Genomic DNA, 21347 nt, shown 5'->3' with positions numbered 1-21347 from the left:
AGCCATACTTGGTCCCAGGCCTTGACTCTCCCCACTTGTAACCAATGTGATGTCCTCAAAATCCATCTGTGACCTCATCCATGCAGCCTAAACCTCCTCAGTGAGGTCTTACTATGAAGACAAAATCCCACATGAGGCCTGAGCCCAGTTGCCTCTCCAGGCTCCTCTCCCACCTTGCCCCTGGTCTCCCTTGCTCCAGATTCACTGACCTCACTGACCTTCTTTCCAGACCCCTGGGCTCCCCATCTCCCACGTCCCAGAGCCCCATACATGCTGTTCTCTCAGATGGCACCTCTGTCTCTGCCCTACTTTGACTGGATTGTGCTCATTCCTCTTCCAGCTCACATCCCTCCCTCAAGGGAGCTGTGGAAGTTTCCTGGGGCAGCAAAGTACCACACACCAGCTGGCTTAAACAACAGAAGCTTACTGTTTCACAGCTCTGGAGGTTATGATCCTAAGATCAAGGTGTAGGCAGGTACATACCATCTGAGGCTGGGAGGGAGTTTCTGTTCCACGTGTCTCTCCCAGCTTCTGGCAATTGGGTGGCAAATTTTGACATTCCTTGGCTTTGTTGAAGCATCACCCAGACCTCTGACTTTATCTTCCTGCATGAGTGTCTGAGTTCAGATTTTCTCATTCTATGAGGACTCCAGGTATATTTGATTAGGGCCCATGCTCTTTAGCATGACTTGATCTTGTTGTTCAGTCACTAAGTTGTGTACAACTCTTTGCTACCCCATGGACTGCAACACATCAGGCTTCCCTGTCCTTTACTATCTCCCTGAGTTTGCTCAAACTCATGTCCATTGAGTAGGTGATGCCATCCAACCATCTCATCCTGTCATTCCCTTCTCCTCCTGCTCTCAATCTTTCCCAGCATCCGGGTCTTTTCCAATGAGTCAGCTGTTCACATCAGGTGGTCAAAGGATTGGAGCTTCAGCTTCAGCATCAGTCCTTCCAATGAATATTCAAGGTTGATTTCCTCTATGATTGACTGGTTTGATCTCTTTGCTGTCCAAGGGACTCTCAAGAGTCTTCTCCAGCACCACCATTCAAAAGCATCAATTCTTTGACACTCTGCCTTTTTTATTGTCTAACTCTCACATCCATACATGACTACTGAAAAAAACCATAGCTTTGACTATATGGACGTGTGTCAGCAAAGTGATATCTCTGTTTTTTAGTATGCTGTCTAGGTTTGTCATAGGTTTCCTTCCAAGTAGCAAGGGGCTTTTAATTTCAAAAGTTGAGTGAAACCAAAAGGCACCTGTCAGGCAAATCTGCATATCTGATGAGTTCTGGTCTCTGGGTACAGGAGAGGGCTTGCTCTTGGACATGGGGATGGGGGTGGGGTGCAGTAGTCAGGGTTCTCCAGGGAAGTAGCTCAAATAGGATATGTGTATATGAAATCTACATTTATGTATATGCAGAGACAGAGAGATTTTTATTTTTTTGTTTTCATTTTTTAATTGGAAGATAATTGCTTAACAATGTTGTGTTGGTTTCTGCCATACAACAACGTGAATCAGCCATATGCATACATATATGCACTACCTCTTGAGCCTCCCTCCCCCAAATCCATTCCACTCCTCTTGGTCATTCCAAAGCACTGAGCCGAGCTCCCTGTCCTATACAGCAGCTTCCTGCAAGCTTTCTGATATACACATGGTAGCATATACACATCAATCCTTGTCTCCAAATTTGTCCCACCCTCCCCTTACCTCCCTATGTCCACAAGTCCATTCTCTGAGTCTATGCCTCTATTCCTGCCCTACAAATATGTTCATCAGCACCATTGTTTCTAGATTCCATATATATTCAATACTATATGACATTTGTTTTACTCTTTCTGACTTAGATTGGCTCACACCATCACGGATCTGGGAAGTCTGAAATCTCAACAACTTCAGAGCGGGCCAGCAGGCTGGAGGCCCAGGGAAGAACTGATGTTTCAGCTCATTCCAAAGGCTGTCTGGGGGCAGACTTCCTTCCTTGGCCTCGGCTTTTCCTCTCAATGTCTTTACCTGATTGTCTGAGGCCCACCCACCCAGGCTATGGAGGGTGATCATCTTACTCCAGGGATACTGACTTAAACATTAATTGCATCTAAAAATATCTTCACAGACATTTGGATTGATGTTTAACCAAAAACTGGATACCATGGCCAGCCAAAATGACACAGGAGATTAAGCATCAAATTAAGTGTCATCAGAGGGGGGTTTCTGATGGCCACAGCCATCAGCCTCGCAGGCCTGGTCAGGCTGGTGCCAAAGAGATCACCAGGCTGCAGGATAAGTTTGGACAGACAGAACAAGTGGAGGGCTTGTGGGCAACCCATCTGGGAGAGCCTGGGGTGGTCCAGCCAGGCCTGACAGGGAGGGGTCCACTCTGTGTAGTGTGACCCCACTGACCCAGGTCAACCAGGTGCTATTTGTCCTTAGGTGGCAAGAGCAGGGAGAGAGCACTTGGGGGCTCAAGCAGGGGCTGGGTTCAGTGGGCACCTCACACCCTTGAGCCTCCACGCACAGCACTCACCTGCCACCCACTCCACCCTTCTTCCAGAATTGTCTTCTTGGCCAAAGAGGACCTGGGATTGAGTGCCTGGGTTGAGAGCTCCATGGCCATCACCTAAGCCAGCCTAAGACCCAACCTGGACTAGCACAGGCCCCTTTGTGGGGAAGCTTCAAGGATCATAGTTGCCATAAGTCACTGGTGTAGGAGGAGCCTGCAGCCAGGCAGTAGACCCTGGCGTGGCACCCAAAAGAGGGGCTCGGCAGGGCTCTTGTCAGAGTCTGTCTTTCTGGATGATCTTTTCCTCTGGGAGTTAATCTTTGATGATGTGCTTTTGTTAGACAACTGGTTTGCATATGTGACCCCAAAGTTATAAAATACCCAGGTCCTATCTCCTGCATCTTTGTTCTCAGGGCAGCTTTCTCTGTGTCCCCTGCCCATACCTACATCATGCTGCATCAGCGCTGATAGCTTGTGCCCCCTCACACCCTCGGGATTGTGCTCCTGGAGGCCTGGCGGCCGCTCTTCTCTCTCCTTTCTCGTAGGGAGAAGGCCAAGTCTGCCTGTGATGGTCAGCTGCCCCTCCCCCCTGGCAGGGGGTGTTCCTGGAGAGCCCTCCATCACACTTTTACCCCAATAGATGCCGTGTCCGGGACCAGAGCTGCAGTTTCATCCATGAGTTATTTATCTGCCTTCAATCCACGTGCCCCACCCTTGGGATATCCACCATCCTTGGTCAGCCATCTGCCTTTGGCATAGACAGCGACGGGGCACAAGGGGTGTTTTGTAACTCTGTATCCTCTGGGTGAGGGTGAGTCTAGAGCCTGGGCTCCAGTCCAGATCTACAGGGACCTAACAGCCTGACCCTAAGAGGTCCTGGTTCCTCCCACCATTTTCCCACCTGCAAACCTAAAGACTAGATGATGAATCGTCATGTGTGGTCCTTGATTCCACAACAACTGAGAAAGGAGACATCAGGCTGGAGGGTGGGGCACGGACTGCAGGCAGGCTGGCACAGAGGGGATATGGGGAAATAGTCCAGGGACCACGTTCCTTGTCTCCACTTGCTGCCCTACAAATGAGAGGCTCTCTGACGCCATCTGCGTTCTCTCAGGGTAGCTGGAGATCAGTTTTCCACCTGCTGCTTGGCACCTTGGGACACTGGGAAGTCCCCCTGGAGCTTGTCACTAGACTTCTTTGTCTTACCTTCTGATGTTCTCCCCAATTCCCCCGGCTGTTCCTTCACTAAATTACAAGTTCCCCACATTCCCCAAGGCAATTATCTACCGCTTCATGGCTCCCTGGCCTTGCATCCATTTGCACAGAAACATACAGTTCAGGGTATGCTGCCTTAATTAATTTCTCTTGGCTGGGTTTCCATTCTCATTTCACCCTTGGAAATACAGACCTGGAGTGAGGCCTGGTGCATCCGTGGGGCACCTTGCTCCATCACTGATCTTTCTCTGAGCTATTTGGGTGTCACCTCTGGATGGAGGAGCTGCAGCTGTTGCTTGGCCAGCTCCTCCCCGTGATCTGTGGGAAATGGCCCCAGCCTTGGCCTGTGATGCCTGGGTCTGGCCATGGTGGGTGGTGATGGGTTCCTGGAAATGCATGTGCCCTATTGCCAGCAGCCCTCTCTAGAACCTGGGTGTGGTCTTCTTCTCTTTTCCCACCAGCTCCATCACTGGCCTGGGCTTCACAGCTGTGGGGACCCCAAATCTCCCTGTGCTCAGCTCTGCTCAGAGCTGAATGGGTCTTCTACCCGAGTGACAAGTCCAAGCAGTGAGAGAATCATGCTACTGTCAGAACAGCAATGCCTGTCACAGCCACATTGCAACAAAAGGATGCTCTCACTGGGTTCATTTGTGAGGAGGAGCAGTGGGGCCCGGATTATAGGTGAAAAGGATCCACACGATTTGAGGCCAAGGGGTCCAACAGCATCTGATACAGAAGGTGAGGCTGAGACTCAGGCTATGGGGCAGGGATGGAGGTCAGCGGAAGTCCTAGGGGGGCAGAACCATAGGAAGCTGTGCGTTGAGCAGGTCCTCAGTGAAGCTGCTCTGTGTGTTTCTCTCAAGTGTGTTTCCTTGAATCTTCATGCCTTCTGTGAAGAGGAAACTGTAGGCTTCATGAGCTTACACAACATTCCCGAGACTCCTTAGGGAGGCAGTAAAAGAAATGGGATTAGCTAATCCAGTACCCCTGACCCCAGGTTGGAGCAGGAGCTGCCCATCCTGGGATAACGGGGGCTTGTTGGAAATGCCGAGTCCTTGGCCTTCTCTGACCTAAACTGAGTCCTTGGTCAAGGAAAGGAGACCCCAGGACAACCTCTAAGAAGTGCCCAGGAGCTGCCTGTGCAGTGTAACTGGACAGAAGCCCACAGCCTATGAGCGTGACCAGAGGAGGATGGGTTGTGATCTGAGGATGTGTGTGTGTTCTGTGGCTGTGATGTTGTTGTTCAGTTGCTCAGTCATGTCCGACTCTTTGTGACCCCATAAATGGCAGCGCGCCAGGTTTCCCTGTTCTTCACTATCTCCTGGAATTTGCTCAAACACATGTCCATCTAGTTAGTGATGCCATCCAACCATCTCAACCTCTGTCACCTCCTTCTCCTCCTGCCTTCAATCTTTCCCAGCATCAGAGTCTTTTCCAATGAGCTGGCTCTTCTCATCAGGTGGACAAAGTATTGGACTTTCAGCTTCAGCATCAGTCCTTCCAATAAATATGCAGGGTTGATTTCCTTTAGTTGACTGGTTTGATCTCCTTGCTGTCCAAGGGACTCACAAGAGTCTTCTCCAGCACCACATTTTGAAAACATCAATTCTTCAGTGCTCGTCCTTCTTGATGGTCCAGCTCTCACTTCTGTACATGATTACTGGAAAAACCATAGCTTTGACTATTCAGACCTTTGTCAACAAAGTGATGTCTCCACTTCTGATGCTATTCTGCTTTGTCATAGCTTTTCTTCCAAGGAGCAAGTGTCTTTTAATTTCATGGCTGTAGTCACTGTCTGCAGTGATTTTGGAGCCCAAGAAAATAAAGTCTGCCACTATTTCCATTTTTCCCCCATCTATTTGCCATGAAGGGGCTGTGAGGGGGTTAACTCTATCTGTGGTGCTGGAGGCAGTTCATCTGAACACATTAGGTGACTCTACCTAATGAGAGGCGTCATTCTCTTCCAGCTGTTGGTCAGTTGGTATCTTTCTCTACTAGGAAGAGGGGTCCCCACATGGAACACCTCTCAGCATCCCCGCCTCTACTACTCCCTCTTTCCCTTTTGTCTTCCCAGTTCCTTTGTTTGGTGCTCACATCCCTGGTTTCACCAAGGTCAGGTTTTCAGCAAGGTGAAATTACAGGAAACCTCTTTCTGAGAGGGCATGGCCCAACTTAACCTGGGGGATTCAAAACAGAATAAAAATGGGACCCTAGCCTCGAGGAGCATGCTATCTAGCTGCGAGGGGGGGAAATGTACACTTATAAAGCTGCGCGTATGTACATGGTGGAAAATACACACACCCACCCACAGAGTGAGGGATGGTGTTGGAGTCTCATCAGAGATATAACAGCTGCAGAAGTGGTAAGTGAGCTATTGGCTGCATTTCAGGTCAGCAACGTGCGAAGGGGGCATTCAATTTGAGTGAAGGGAAAATAGTGTCTCCCCAAGTGCTGGGAGGAAGGAATCTCATGCTAACCATTTGTAGAAATTACAACATAAAAAGTCAAACATGAGACAGACTCCAGACCCTGGCAGCACATGGATGTGATCAAGGACCCCCATCCTTTCTCTCCAAGGATAATTCCTCCAAAAATTTAGGGAACCTGCTCCCTGTTGCAGCTCTACCCCCATTCCAGGACCTGTAAGTAATGCCATGTGTATTATTATTCACTCACGTTGATAAATAGGCAATAAAAATGCACAGAGAACTCAGCTGGATCAATTTATTTCCATTCTCTTGACACAGTCGTGGTAGTGGCTAAGACAGAGACTCTCAGCAACGCTACTTCCATGGCAGAAGTGACGTGATGTCGGGTGTAAATTATCCTTAAATGTCACATGATAATGAAGCTGCGTCTCCCATGATTTATCTTTTCCTTTCTTACCCGGCAAACCCTCCAAGCTGGCAATCAAGCTGGGCAGTGATCATGACACAACCTTTATGGCATGAAAAATGTACCCGAAAATTTATGAGAGAGGCTGCTTGATGGCTTCGTGAGGGCTCTGTATTTACAGAAGTTCCCTCCCAAGATTTCAAATGAAGGAGCAGGTCTGCAAGGAAGAGACCTGAGTGTGAGGCTCGGGGAGTGAAAAAGATGCTTGATACATCCCAAGGACTGTGACAGGCCCTCCCATCTCTGCTTCCAACCCTTTTGGGCTGAATTTTCTGTTGCCGGCAGGCATGCCCACCTCGGTATTTCAGAAGGGAGCATGATCTCCAGGAATGCAGGCTGTAGCCTGGTTGTAAAGGGTCCACAGTTAAACTGTACTCCTTGTTGTAAATGAGAGCTGGTCTCAAGACTCAAGGGGCAGCCTGGGGTGTTCGGTATCAACCTCTGTTACTCCCAATGACCATTGGTGCTGACTGCAATTGAAGAGGGGTGATGCCAGTCAAGAAGAAGCAGTGTTCGCTGGCATTCCACTCCAGGTTTCCTGCAGGTGGCCTTCCTAAGGTGCACTTGGGGACCCCTGTGGTGATGTGCAGGCTCTACAATGGCAAGTTGTGTCCAACTCTTGTGACTCCATGGACTGTAGCCTGGCAGGCTCCTCTGTTCATGGGATTCTCCAGGCAAGAATACTGGAGTGGGTTGCCATTACCTTCTCTAAGGAATCTTCCTGACCCAAGGATTAAACCTGGGTCTCCTTCATTGCATGTAGATTCTTTACCATCTGAGCCACCAGGGAAGCCCCAGACACTCTGCAAGTAATGCATAAAATCTTTTTTTTTTATTTTTTTATTTTACAAAATTGTTTTAAACTCATCCACCTTCTGCTTCCCGACAACTGTGAACACTTCCGCCCTGCATTTGGACTTCTCATCTCTAGCTCATCTCCTTATTTATGTCCTAAACAGATTCACTTGGATTTGATTCTGGTGGGGGTAACTAAGCACCCCCCCTAACTACTCTTCTTACCAGGAGCACCAGGATTTTTGCAACATTTGATGTGAAATTTGCTTCCCCAAAGCACGATGTGGGTCACATGCATCCCAGGATATGACTCTTCTGGGAGGTTCCCCTGACTATCCCGGCAGGTGACAGACCAGCCCACTGATTCAGTGGAGGAACCTCACTTCTCACTGTTTAGGATGGCCTCCAACCTGTCATCTCTCCTGAGCCAGGGCATGAGTTCGAACACAAATTGAAACCGCCGTTCACATCTCTCGGTGGAAATTCAACAAGCAGGGGGCTGTCGGAAAGTGAATTAGTTGTCCTCTGAGAAATCAGAAATCTCAGGCTTTGCAAAATGAGAGGAAATGTTTGACCTTTGCAGGACAGTTTCCTTCTTCACTTTTCTGGAGTCCTCTCCCTTCCTGGTCGAGGTCTGATGGCTGAGTATCACTCTCCACTCTGAGATGTTAATGGGAAATCCCAGGGCTCTCCTGTCCATTTGGGTTTGTGATGTCTTCATCTCAAAGAAAATTTCCCTGTGCTTCTTCTTACCTCCCTGTGTCCTTTCTCCTTGTTCAGTCCCTTGGTGGTTTCCTTGCTCCTCTCAAACCCTTTGAGAACTATTTCTCATCCATGTCTCAGCTGAGCTCAAGGGAAAAAAAACCTGCAGCCTTGCTGCTCATTTATTCTTTCATCCTTTGATCCCACACACATCTGTTGAGTAGGTACTATGAGCAACACCCAGGGTTGGGAGTTGCATCTGTAATGGTGAACAGACCAGAGAGAATGGTTGTCCTATGGAGTTTACAGTCCAGTGGGGTCCTGGGTGGGAAGCAAGCCAACAAAATCATCCTTGTAGATGATGCTGTTGTCTGTAAAAGGGCTTCCTGATGTTGTAATAAAGAATTCCAGGAGACACTTCCCTGGTAGCCCAGTGGTTAAGATTCCACCTGCCAATCAGGGGACATGACTTCCATCCCTGGTCCAGAAAGATTCCACATGTCATGGTGCACATAAGCCCATAAGCTGCAACTACTGAAGCCTGTGTGCTCTAGAGCCCATGTTCTGCAATGAAAGAAACCACTGCAATGAGAAGCCCTCTCATAACAACTAGAGAAAGCCCACATGGAGCAATGAAGAGCCAGCACAGTCATACATAAAAAAAAATTTTAGGAGAACCACAGAACACCTGTCTCCCACCCTGACTCTGACAGCTGGGGGCTGCACACATAGTTCTGGAAGATGGAGCACCCTCCGGAGGCAGCACCTGAAACACTCACTAACTTTGGCAACTGATGCTCCCTTTGTGTCCCGCATCATGTTGGTACCCAGCTTTTGCCAGGCGGGCACTGCTCTGAGGGCTTTGTGGCCACTCGTGGGAGAAAGGACCTCTTACCACTTCCACTTCCCAGTGAAGCTTCACCCAACTGACCTTGGTCATGGGGCTGGATCCACACATGCCAGCCTCCCTCTAGGAGCTGAAGGCTGGGTGTAAGACTTTCCTTTTGCTGCTGTAACAAAGGACCACAGGTTTAGTTACTCAACACAGCACAAACGTATTACCTGGCAGTTCTGGAGGCCAGAAATCTGAAATGGGTCTCCCTGGCTAAGTCGAATGTAGACAGGGCTGTTTGCTTCTGGCTGCTCTGTGGGAAGAGCCCACTTCTTACATTTTCCGGCCTCTAGAGGTGCCCATATTTCTTGGCTTGTGGCCCCTTCTTCTACCTGCAAAAGCATGGCATTTTTTAATCTCTCTCTGACTCTGACTCTCCTGCCTCCCTTCTGTAAGGGTCCTTGGATTGAATTTGAGCCACCTGGGTAAGCCAGGGTGAATCTCCATCTCAAAGTCCATAACTTAATCACACCTGCAACATCCCTTTGTCCTGTAAGGTGACAGTTCACAGTCTGGGGATTAGGATGTGGGCATGCCTGGGGGGGGTGTTTTTCCTCTTCTTGATGCTCCATGGCATCTGCTTCCTATCCTGAACCCCCTGAAGCTGTCACTGCCCCTCTGTTTCCATCGTGATGGGCAGTAGCTGTGGAGTCAGAGGACCCCATCACCTGCCATCATCAGCTGCATGATTCAAGGTCAGTCAGCCTCGGTCTTCCCACTCCCATCCTGGGAATGACAGCAGCCATTCTGATGATTAATCCAAAGAGTTGTGGCCCTGAGTCGGTGCTTTCCTTACTTTCACTGCCATTGGCTACCATCATTCTTCCCTGGGACAGAAGGCAGCAGGTGACAGGAGGAGCAGGGGCTGGGGCAAGACTTCCCAAGTTAACACGTACAGCAGAAGCCCAGGGACCCCTGTCCTGTTTTTAAAGCAAACATCATCACCAAAGAGCCCTCTGTGAGTAAGTCTGATTTTCCTGTTCACATGTGTGTTTGAGAATGTGTTGAATTCATTTCCCCATCTTGTCCTCCTGTCGCCCCTGTGGATTTGGGCTTTGCGACTAGTTGACACTCAAAAGAGCTGAAAGGAAGAACAGCTGTCCTGTCTGGACCTGCGACACCCATGTCTCCCTGCAGCCCAGTAAAGGCAGCAGGCAGTGCTGGTTCTGGAACCCAGGGTGATGATAGTCAACTTCCCTGAAAATCCTGTGCCCTTGGCAGCCAACGACCTTCATCACCCGACACTGAGGATGTAGAATATTTACTGAAGCCCTGTTCTGGCATGTTCCATGAATCCCTCATTGACTTACTCAAGAAGCAATTGTATTTGCTCTACACAAAAGTGTTAATTGGGTAACTGAAGGAGAGAACCCTCTAATTTCACAGCTCAGGAAACCGAGGCCCAGGGAGAGGGAAGGACTTGGCTGGGGTTGCTGAGATTCCAGGGGGGGACTCAGCTTTCTCCATCCAAGGCTGACCCTGTGACTGGGTGTAAGAGGAGACTGATTTTAAAAGGTCAGGATGGCTTACTCCCCTATCTTGAAACAAGAAATCCAATTAGCAGGGACAAAACTTTCCCTTCCATATTAGGTGCATCATACATGCTCAGTTGTGTCAAACTCTTCCTGACCCTTTGGATTGTAGCCTGTCAAACTCCTCAGTCTATGGGATTCTCCAGACAAGAATACTGGAGTGGATTGCCATGCCCCCCTCCAGGGGAATCTTCCCTATCAAGGGATCAAAACAGCATCTCCTGTATCTCTTGCATTGCAGGCGGATTCTTTACCTGCTGGGCCATCGGGGAAGCTCATAGTTGGGACTTGGGTTTAAACCCAGTGTCAATTTGCAAGTGAGTTAGAGGAGCTCAGCAGCACCAATGGGGTTCAGGTACCAGGAGAACAGAAGGGCTTTAAGCACAGCTTAGGGCTTGTCACTTCTGGGTTTCCTGATGCTGCTTTTGGCCCCACTGGGATTTGATGGAACAAAAGACACGGGGTCTTGTACAGAGAGACAAACAGAGACAGATCCACAGACAGAAGAGAAGAGGGAAGGAGTGGTTTCTGTCTCAGAGGGTGAGGGTGAGCCCCTCTTGGTCTCTGTCCATCCCAGTTCATGCAGATAAGCTACCACTTCAAGGACCAACTATTTATTTGCAATTCAGTGTTCTTAATTACCATCCCAGAAACCACCTCTTCTACTTAAGCAGACCAGATTTACTGGAAGGCTCATGGGTAGCTCACAAGACCTTCTGGCTGTTGCCAGGACAGCCCAGGCAAATGCAGACGCCAAGGAAAGCTGGCTGGACAGAGTCACACACTGGACACAGCGTCCCTGACTGCCCACAGCCCACATTGACTCCACCCAGAAGTTTCAGGATCAGTCACGTGAGAGGCAGAGGCTGGGGCAGAACCAATGCTGGGTGCATTCTTCGTCCTTTGCTCCACCTTCATGGGGTCAGAGGGTGGACAGGGCCATCTTCTGTTTATCCTCCAAGATGGGAGGAATGTCTGTCCCCCAGGCCTCCACCCTGGAGGATTCCCCAGCACAGGGTCTGGGACAGACATCCAAACTTACAACAGGCACGTAAGAGACCAAGGAAGGGGGAAGAGCCAGAGGAGGGCTGACAAGAAAAAAAAAGTCACAATTAAAATACAAGTATAGTCACAATTCAGTGAAAGTGGAGAAACGTAACAACCATCACTTACCAGGCCACATGCTCTGTGCCCTCTGTGTGTGCCCACATGCCCTCTGCATGTGTTCATGGCAGCTGCATAGAGAGCACACAGCTATCTTCCCATTTTACTGACTGGAGACATGGCAAGGAGATTAAGCTACGTGCTCGGAGTCACAAGACCATGAGAAAATTAAATTAATCTTAAAACAACAACAACTAACTGTTTAGCAACAAGGCACAATTCCAAGCTTTAAAAACTGTACCTGAAATGACTGGGGGCCGACGTAAAGTGACCCTTGGTGGCAGGGCTCGACTCTGAAGCCCTCTGCCTGGTCAGGCATGCACACTCTCGCCCATCCTGGCAGACAGCTTCTCCCTCCCCTTGGGATCACACCAAGGGCTCATCCTAACTTGAAGGGCACTGGTGGCATCCCCAGTATGTCCCTCTTCCTGTCCAGGTTCTGTAAATCAGGTGCTTGGTGCTGCTGTAGACACAGGTCTGGGAGCAGAAAGGCAGGTGACAGCTGCCTGTCCCCAGACTTTAACATCTCCTGTGGGCTCCCAACCCATTTGTTGGATTGGCTTCCTTCCAAGAACAGAAAGCCCTCTTCAGGTAATTTAGGGGTTTTAGGGTGAGCAGGGAAGCCAAGGCACCCTGGCTTGCACCTGGGTGCAAGGATGCACCTGAGGTTGCATCCTCACCTGGAAGGCGACTGCTCAGCACCTCCCCACTGGACTTACTTTTGTTTCCTAAGTAGACTCCCTGGCATGTCATTCCTCTGCCTTTGGGGGCCGGCACTTATCCGGAGCATGACCTTCATGCTTTCCCCTCCCCCTCCCATAATGTCTGATTTAAGGGGACGCTCAGTGCCCCAAAGCACCTCAGTCCCCAGTTACCTACATTATGCCCCTCATTACAGCATGCTCCAATTTCCTGCCTACGGGTCCCCATCTCTCACCAGCCTGTGAGGTCCCTTTCATCCCTGCATCCCTGGGGCCCAGTGGAGGGAGGTTTTCATAAAAAAGGGCTCATCTGCATCTTGTTGCAGGAACCACTCTCCACATAGAGTCTGTCTCCAGCCTGTCTGAGACCTTGGGGCAATTTCCGTGATTATTTATACAGTGCTGTGCTGTGCTTAGTCACTCCGTCATGTCCAACTCTTTGTGACCCCGTAGACTATAGCCCACCAGGCTCCTCTGTCCATGGGATTCTCCAGGCAAGAATACTGGAGTAGGTTGCCAAACCCTTCTCCAGGGGATCTTCCCGACCCAGGAATCAAACCAGGGTCTCCTGCCTTGCAGGCGGATTCTTTACCAGCTGAGCGACCAGGGGATGAGCTTGCTACGAACGTTCACATTTGCCAGATCCCCTGTTTGTTGTGTATATTAACGAGATCAAGGAAACCATGGTGAAAAGAGTGGAACAGAAAAGAGCTGAAGCGTCTGCCCTCCTGGGACCCTCTGTCAATCCCTCTCTGCCGGCATCACCCCTCAAACAAATCAGGGCGCAAGGAATTCTGGGAGTTTAGGTCTTTACTGTAAAGTGGGCCAAGGAGCTGGCCTCAAGCGCTTTCACCGTAACAACTCCTTCTGAGTAAAGTGGTGCCGATCAAGGAGCTGGGCACGATGTGTGAACGGGCTGTCGGCGAGATGTCACCGTCGAGTCTGCTGGGATGTGACGGGGACCAAGCTTTGATGAGCCTTGGCATGCTCCCGGGGGCACTCTTCGCTCGGGAGAATAGATGAAATCTGCATTCTGCACTGCTCTTGCATAAGCTGCTACATGGGTGAGCGGCAGGAATCTGGCACGGGGGCTGTGTCTTCCCTTGACAGTACTAGCTGTAAAAGGAACTGTGGCTGGTGGGACCGACCGATGAGTCTGAATGCAGAGAGGCGTCCCGAGGCCCCCAGTGACTCTGGTTCAAGAAGAAGGGTCCAAGCAGGTGTTCTGTGCCCTGGCTGCCCTGTGGCAGGTTTTACCACACCTGGAGAAGTAGCCCAGGGGTGGAAGGTGACTTTTTTTTTTTTTTTTTTGACATGGACCCTTTAAAAAGTCTTTATTGAATTTGTTACAATATTGCTTCTGTTTTATATTTTGGGAGGTATGGGGGATCTTAGCTCCCCAACCAGGGATCGAACCTGCACCCCTGCATTGGAAAGGGAAGTCTTAACCACCAGACCAGAGGGAAGTCCTGAAGATGCTTCGATCTGAGCAAGTCTACATGGATTAGGAGGATCCAATGAGGGCTCTGGTGGCCCCCGAACTGGGCTTGTGAACTCTGTTGCAGGGGCAAGCTACCCCACATGGGAAACTTGAGTGGTAACCAGGTCACACATGAAACCTTGGGGAAGATCCCAGAAGTTCATGTTTAGTTGCTCGTGTCTTAGTTTAGTGACCATCAAACTACAAGAAACTGATTCTTTTTCTGTTGTTCAGCTCAACTCCAACTTGTCCTTCTTTGAATGTATTTTACAAACACAATGTAATGACTTTCTGTCAGCTTTACTGCCCTGTGCTCACTGGGGATTTCCAGAGAGATGGTATTTGTTTTCTATCATCCTGTTTGATCTGCCATATTCAATAGAGGAGTGGAAATCTGTGCCGGTCGACTAAATATGCATGAACTGCATTGAAGCACTGTGCGGGGTGTGCAGATTCACAGCTAGGGTGTGTATTTTCTGGCCATTGACCCCTGGTTACAGTTTTCCAACCTCTTACATTTCATGTCCAATTGGATATTGGCATGCCTATTTGCAGTTTCCTTAGGGAGATCTGTGCAAGGGTTGTTTCTATTTCCCATGCATGCCCACACCTCCCAGTGTTTAGGACTCGCAGGCACAGACCCACATTCTCAGAAAGGCATCTCAAGACAATTTCTTAGTAACCATCTGCTGCCTCCTGGGATAATTCTCCAGGCAAAATAATGACAATGGTGATAACAACAGCAGTCATAACCATGATGGCAAACGTTTAAAGGGAAATTTAAAAACATGTCAATGTGAGATTCACTCTAATAAGGACCTTTCCCCAATGGCTCTCATCCAGGGTATCAGTCATTTATAGACAGTTGTAAATTGCCAGATCATCAGAGGCTTTTCTTTTGCCCCCTCTACTTTGGTTTTATTGTCCATTCATTAAGAAAGACAAAATCATTACCTAAATGGCATGCAAACAAGTCCAAACAAAATCCAGAGGTCAGTGTGCTATTGAGAAACTGTGAATGGGTTCACTGTTTGCTAACCAACATCCCAGGTGCAGCTGTAGTCACACACACACACACACACATGAATGCATGAACACACACAGATGCACGTGCACACACGTGGGATTAGAATCTGCTCCAAACAACTGATGCATGAAGGACCTTGAGAGTCCACTTGTGAAGGGTAAACTAAGCACAGAGGGGTAAATCGACCTGCTGGAAGGTACCAGATGGTTAGTGCAGTCTCCTGACCTTCAGAGCAGTGTGGGCTGACTTTTTGTCAATGCATTATTTTTTCAAGAACATCCATCCCAAGACGGGAAGGTGGAGGGGGCAAAGTCCTTAGCAAGTAGGAGAACTTTATTTTTTTAATCCATATCCTTAAACATTGCCATCTAAAAAAGGCAAAATCTCTATGAATAGCATTTCATTTTGAATTGAGGGGCAACAAGGAAAAGAATTCAAGTAGGCATTAGTATATTAAAAATGGCAAGATTTTCCCAATTTCCACAAGTAGCTCCAATATGTCTAGAAAGCAATCATATTGTGTTCCCTAATGGTGCATGTGTGCATTCCGCCTTCTGATTTGTACTTGAACCACTGAAGCTAATGATACAAAATTACTTTGTCAGCAAGAACAGGAGACTGTAGTAGTTCAGATCTATTTAGTGGGTACTTTATGAAGGTACTCACAAGAAGTCCATTAAACCCTTCCAATGGATGGTAGATAATGATTTAAAAGCTGTAAGAATCTCTGAAAATACAATTTGAACACATCTAAGCGTTTGGGAATTTCCAACAATGTAATTGTCTTGCCGTGCATATGAATGCTCCCCATACAGAAATCAATTACAGCCCTGAACCAAAGACTTTTGTTGAAGGGTCTCGCATAAGGAGTTATTCTGGACCTCTGCAGATCCAAGAGTTGGTGCGGTGTGAGCGAAATCTTACCTGCAGGAAGCCAGGTTGGAGGAGGGCAAGGCTTGTCACACAGGGGCATCCATAGACATGTGCATCTCAGAGCGGGTGGCATTGCCGAGGTCAGCAGAACTCATTCTTTCTCCTTCCTTCTCTCCAATTCAACAGACACTAATTAAAGGCCTACTGTGTGCTTGGTAGTTGTATGTGTACTCAGCTGTGTCTGACTCTTTGAGACCCCATGGACTGTAGCTTGCCAGGGTCCTCTGTTCATGGGATTTCCCAGGTAAAAATATTGAGTGGGTTGCCATTTCCTTCTCCAGGGCTTGGCAGGTGGTAGGGTTTAATGATTCAGAAGGCAAGTTCTGGAGCCAAGCTGCCTGTGTTCAAATCTCAGCCCTGCCACTTAGCTCTTTTTTATTTCCAGTTTTATTGAGATATAAATGACATGTAACATTGTACAAGTGTAAGGTCTATAATGTGATGATTTATATACTGTATATTATGAAATGGTTTTTGCAAAAAGGTTAGCTAGCATATCCATCACCTCACTTGGCTATCCTTATGTGTATGCGTATGTAGGAGTGTGTGTATGTGTGTGTGGCAATGATTTAAGATCTACTTTCTCAGCAGTTTTTAGCTGAATAGTGCAGCACTATTAACTGTAGTCTCCATGTTGCATACTATATCCGCACAAGGTATTCACTATATAACTGGAAGCTTAGACTCTTCAGCCAACGCTTTTCTTTTTTCCAACTCCAAGCCCCTGAGAACCAGCCACCTACTTTGTTTTGAAGTTCAACGTTTTTAGATTTCATATATAAGTGAGAGCATAAAATATCTTTCTCTGACTTATTTCACTTATCATAATGTCCACAAGGTTCGTTTGTGTTCTTGCCAATGGCAGGATTTCCTACTTTTTCATGGTGAGCAGTATTCCATTTTAATCCCATATACACACCATATTTCTCCGTCCATGTGTCAGTCAGCAAACACTTGGGTTGCTTCCATGCCTTGGCGGTTGTGAATAATGCTACCATGGACATAGGGGTGCAAATATCTTTTCCAGGGAGTGACAGTTTCCTCCAGATCTGTACTCAGATGTGGCATTCATTGCTGGATCACAGGGCAGCTCTGTTTTTTATTTTTTTGAGGATCCTACATATCGTTTTCAGTAGTGGCTGTGTGGTTTCATAGCTCTTTGACGTTGGGTGGCACACATACTGTCACTCTGCCTTCGTTCCTTCACCTGTGAACTGAGTTGATAATAGAAGTTGAAGTGCCTCAAAGAGAATTAAGAGAATCCCATGGATTCCATAGGGTCACAAAGAGTCTGACATGATTGAAGCAACTTAGCATGCATGCATGCACACTGAATACTAGTTCCGTTTCCATATCAGGTGTAGAAAGCAGAAAATGTCACTCCTATGATAATAAGACAAAATCAGAAAATCTACCATACTTCACTCTTCTTGAACCCATTAGAAAGGTCACGGAGGAACCAACTAGCCTGAAATCCCAGGGCGAGCAGGTCCCCCAGGGGATCTGGGACATATGGACACACCGCATCATGGCAAATAGATGGGGGAAAAAATGGAAATGGTGTTAGACTTTATCTTCTTGGGCTCCACAATCACTGCAAATGGTGACTTCAGTCATGAAATTAAAAGATGCTCGCTCCTTGGGAAAAAAAGCTATGATCAACCTAGACAGCATATTAAAAAGCAGAGACATTACTTTGCTGACAAAGGTCCCTCTAGTCAAAGCTATGGATTTTCCATTAGTCATGTGCTAATGTGAGAGTTGGACCATAAAGAAGGCTGAGCACCAAAGAACTGATACTTGCAAACTGTGGTGCTGAAGAAGACTCTTGAGAGTCCCTTGGACTACAAGGAGATCAAACCAGTCAATCATAAAGAAAATCAACCCCGAATATTCATTAGAAAGGCTGATGGTGAAGCTGAAGCTCCAATCTTTTGACCACCTGATGTGAAGAGCTGACTCATTGGAAAAGACACTGGTGCTAGGAAAGATTGAAGGCAGGAGGAGAAGGGGGCAGCAGAGGATGAGATGGTTGGATGGCATCACTGACTCAATGGACTTGAGTTTGAGCAAACTCCAGGAGATGGTGAAGGACGGGGAAGCCTGGCATGCTGCAGTCTGTGGGATCACAAGGAGTCAGACGCGACTGAGTGACTGAACAACAACAACATCCATGGCAGACGACAGGAGGAAGAAAACAGGAAGAGGTCAGCTGGATGTTAATGAACTGCTGAAGGCCAGGTGCGGCCAGCTTCACAGCATTGAACCCTGGGAGCTGCAGACACCTGTGGAACTCTTTCTGTCTCTGCGTAGGGTGCTCATGAGAAAGATTAGTGGTAGGGCCCCTTTGGAAAACAGTTTCACAGTCTCCTAAATAGTTAAGCATGTACCTGTCATATGATCCAGCCAATGAAATGCCCTCCTAGGCATTTACTCAAGAAAAGTGAATGCACTTGACCATTCATACAAAGGCTTGTTCACAAATGTTCATTGCAGCTCTATTTGTGGCAGTTGTTATAAATAGCTTTGACCCTGACACTGGGAAAGGTTGAAGGCAGGAGGAGAAGGGGATGACAGAGGATGAGATGGTTGGATGGCATCACTGACTTGATGGACATGAGTTTGAGCAAACTCCGGGAATTGGTGATGGACAGGGAAGCCTGGTGTGCTGCAGTCCATGGGGTCACAAACAGTCGGACATGACTGAGTGACTGAACTGAACTGATTATAAGTATCTAATAAAAACTAGAAATGACCCAAATATCCATCAGGAGACAAATGCATAAACAAACTGATTTGTCCATGTGATGGAACACTACTCAGCAAGGAATAGGATCAATCTCAAAACAGACTGGGCCAAGGGGGAAAAAGCCAGACAGAAAAATAATACATACTGTATGATTCCATTAATATGTGACTGAGATTCTAGAAAATGCAATTTGACCTATTGACCTATATCCGCAAGCAGATCGTCAGCTGGGAGGGGCCAGAAAGAAGGATCACAGATTTCTGAGGGTCAGAGATGTGTTCCTGATATTTATTGATTTTACAGACATATATACATACATATACACATCTTTGTGGGGCTTCCCAGGTGGCCTGGTGGTAAAGAACCCACCTGCTAGTGCAGGAGGCATAAGAAACAAGGGTTCAATCCCCGGGTCAGAAAATCCTTTGGAAGAGAAAATGGCAGCCCACTCTAGGATTCTTGCCTGGAGAATCCCATGGACAGAGAAGCCTGACACAGTCCATAGGGTTTCAAAGAGTCAGACATGACTGAAGCGACTTAGCACGTGTGCAGGTACATCTATGTACATGTAAGCTCATAGACACACCTATATGTCAAAACTTATAGAATTGTACACTTTAAATACATACATTTTATTTTATGCCAATTACTCATTAATAAAGTTTAAAAAAAGGCATATACTGGAAATGAAGCAAGCCTCTCTCCATTCAGGACTGTCCACTCTGGCTGTATTGCAGTGACGCCTATCAGGGTTATGAGGGACATAACCCAGTTGGAGGATCTAACCCTGGTTGGAGGATCCAGTGGTTGAATTCCCAGGGCTCATCTCGCCTAACCTGTCAGCATCACCTGAAGCCTTCTATCACTGCTGAATCTCTCTCACTGGTCTCCCCACTGTCCTTATCTCGCAGGAGAGCCCTGGGCTCGGGGCTGGGCTTCTTGGTCACTTTATCTATGCTGTACACTTTGTTGGGTGTTCTCATGCATTTTGAGGATTTTAAAACTCCCAGTGATTTGGTAAAGCCACAAAAATTCATCTCCCTGCCCAGAGTTCCTCTGAACACTAGACACCTGAACACTCCTGCTTGTTTGCTTGTGCTTCAAGCTTAGATTTTCTAGACAGCTCCCTATGTGGTCATCTCCATTTACCCAGGGGTCCTGCCTGACTCCTCTTTCCCTCATCCAAGTCATCACCAAGTTCTGTTGGCTCCACTGTCACGATATACTCAGAACCCAGGACTCCTTCCCCATCATGGCTCTGGCCCATCAGTATCACCTCCTACCTGCCTCATCCTGGCTGCCTTCTCTGCTCTTCCTGCCTCTGTCCTCGACCCCTACAGTCTCACTACAGCCCTGGGGTCCTAAACCACAAGTCAGATTCTCCACTCCTCCCTCAAAACCCACACCTTCTCCACATCAGAGCCACGCCTTTGCTGTCCCTGTGGGCCCTTCACGCTCTGCTCCTGCCCACGCCCCACTCCACAAGATCACTGGGAGCCTGCAGCCTCCCCTCCTTCCTCATGCCCACAGGTGCACTTCCTGTTCTTTTGCTGGACAACCTCAGGACCGCACTGGCTCCTTCTCAGGTCATGTCTCATCTCATCTTTAGAATCACACTTCCATCCTCTCCTTCAGCCTCCCCTCCATCTTCCCCTGCATGCTTCCCTCCATCTTCTCCTCCATCCTTCCTTCCATCCTTCCCTGTCTCCGCTATATCTTCTCCATCCTCCCCCACCCCTCCACCCTCTCCCTGGCCATCACTGACTTGCCTCCTTCATCTGTGTCTCTGCACAGCTTTTTTCATCATCTCACTTGTTAATATAATTTACTTACCTGTTCCTTCATTGCCTCCCCTCAATAGATTTACCCCATGAGAAGATGGGTGGAGGTCCATGTGGTTCACCCGTGTGCCTGACCTATAACAGAACTGGTACTTGGCAGATGCCATCTGTAGCATCTCAATAAATGAAGGCATGTGTATCAGGTGCTCAGAAGTGGTTGCTGCCACTGCAGACAAAGAGGAGGGTCCCAAGTGGATAGTCCTGCAGAACTGTCCAGCAGTGGGCAGTGGGTGTCCTAGCTCACAAGGGAAACGGTCAGGGAGCAGGCACTCAGAGTGAGCAGATGAAGCGACAGGGTTTGCATCACTGACTGCCTCCAGAATATTGGAGGGGGCTGCAGGTGGCACTAGTGGTAAAAAATCTGCCTGCCATTGTGGGAGACATAAGAGACATGGGTTCTGTCCCTGGGTCAGGAAGATCCCCTGGAGTAGAAAATGGCAACCCACTTCAGTATTCTTGCCTGGAAAATTCCATAGACAGAGGAGCCTGATGGGCTACAGTCCATGGGGGTGCAAAAGAGTCAGATACGACTGAGCAACTGAGCATGCACAAGAACACACACCAGGCAGGAAGTGTGGAGACCAAGGGTGGGCGGGTGATGCCCTCTGCCTCTCCAGAAGTGAATTTCGGCAGGTTAGGGCAGACTCCCATCTGCTCCTCCTGTGCAGTTCAAGATATCCTAACAGGTGCAAAGTGGGCAAATCCCAGAGAGAAAAACACAAACGCAAACAACATTTTGGCTGCAGCATTTCTTCTGTTGTCAGGACTGGAATTGGAATAGCACTAAATGGAGGTGCCCGTGGAAAGCAGGGCTTCTGATGAGCAGTGTTGGAGGGAGCCAGCCAGCTCGGTGTCGCTTGGTGTCTAATTGGTTGCGGTTCACTGGCGTTTGCGTGAATTCCATCAGATC

This window comes from Giraffa tippelskirchi, chromosome 5, assembly GCF_054371585.1.
Source record: "Giraffa tippelskirchi isolate mGirTip1 chromosome 5, T2T-mGirTip1v1.2.pri, whole genome shotgun sequence".
Taxonomy (NCBI): domain Eukaryota; kingdom Metazoa; phylum Chordata; class Mammalia; order Artiodactyla; family Giraffidae; genus Giraffa; species Giraffa tippelskirchi.
The sequence above is the reverse complement of the archived record's forward strand: the minus strand, read 5'-3'. Positions refer to the sequence as shown.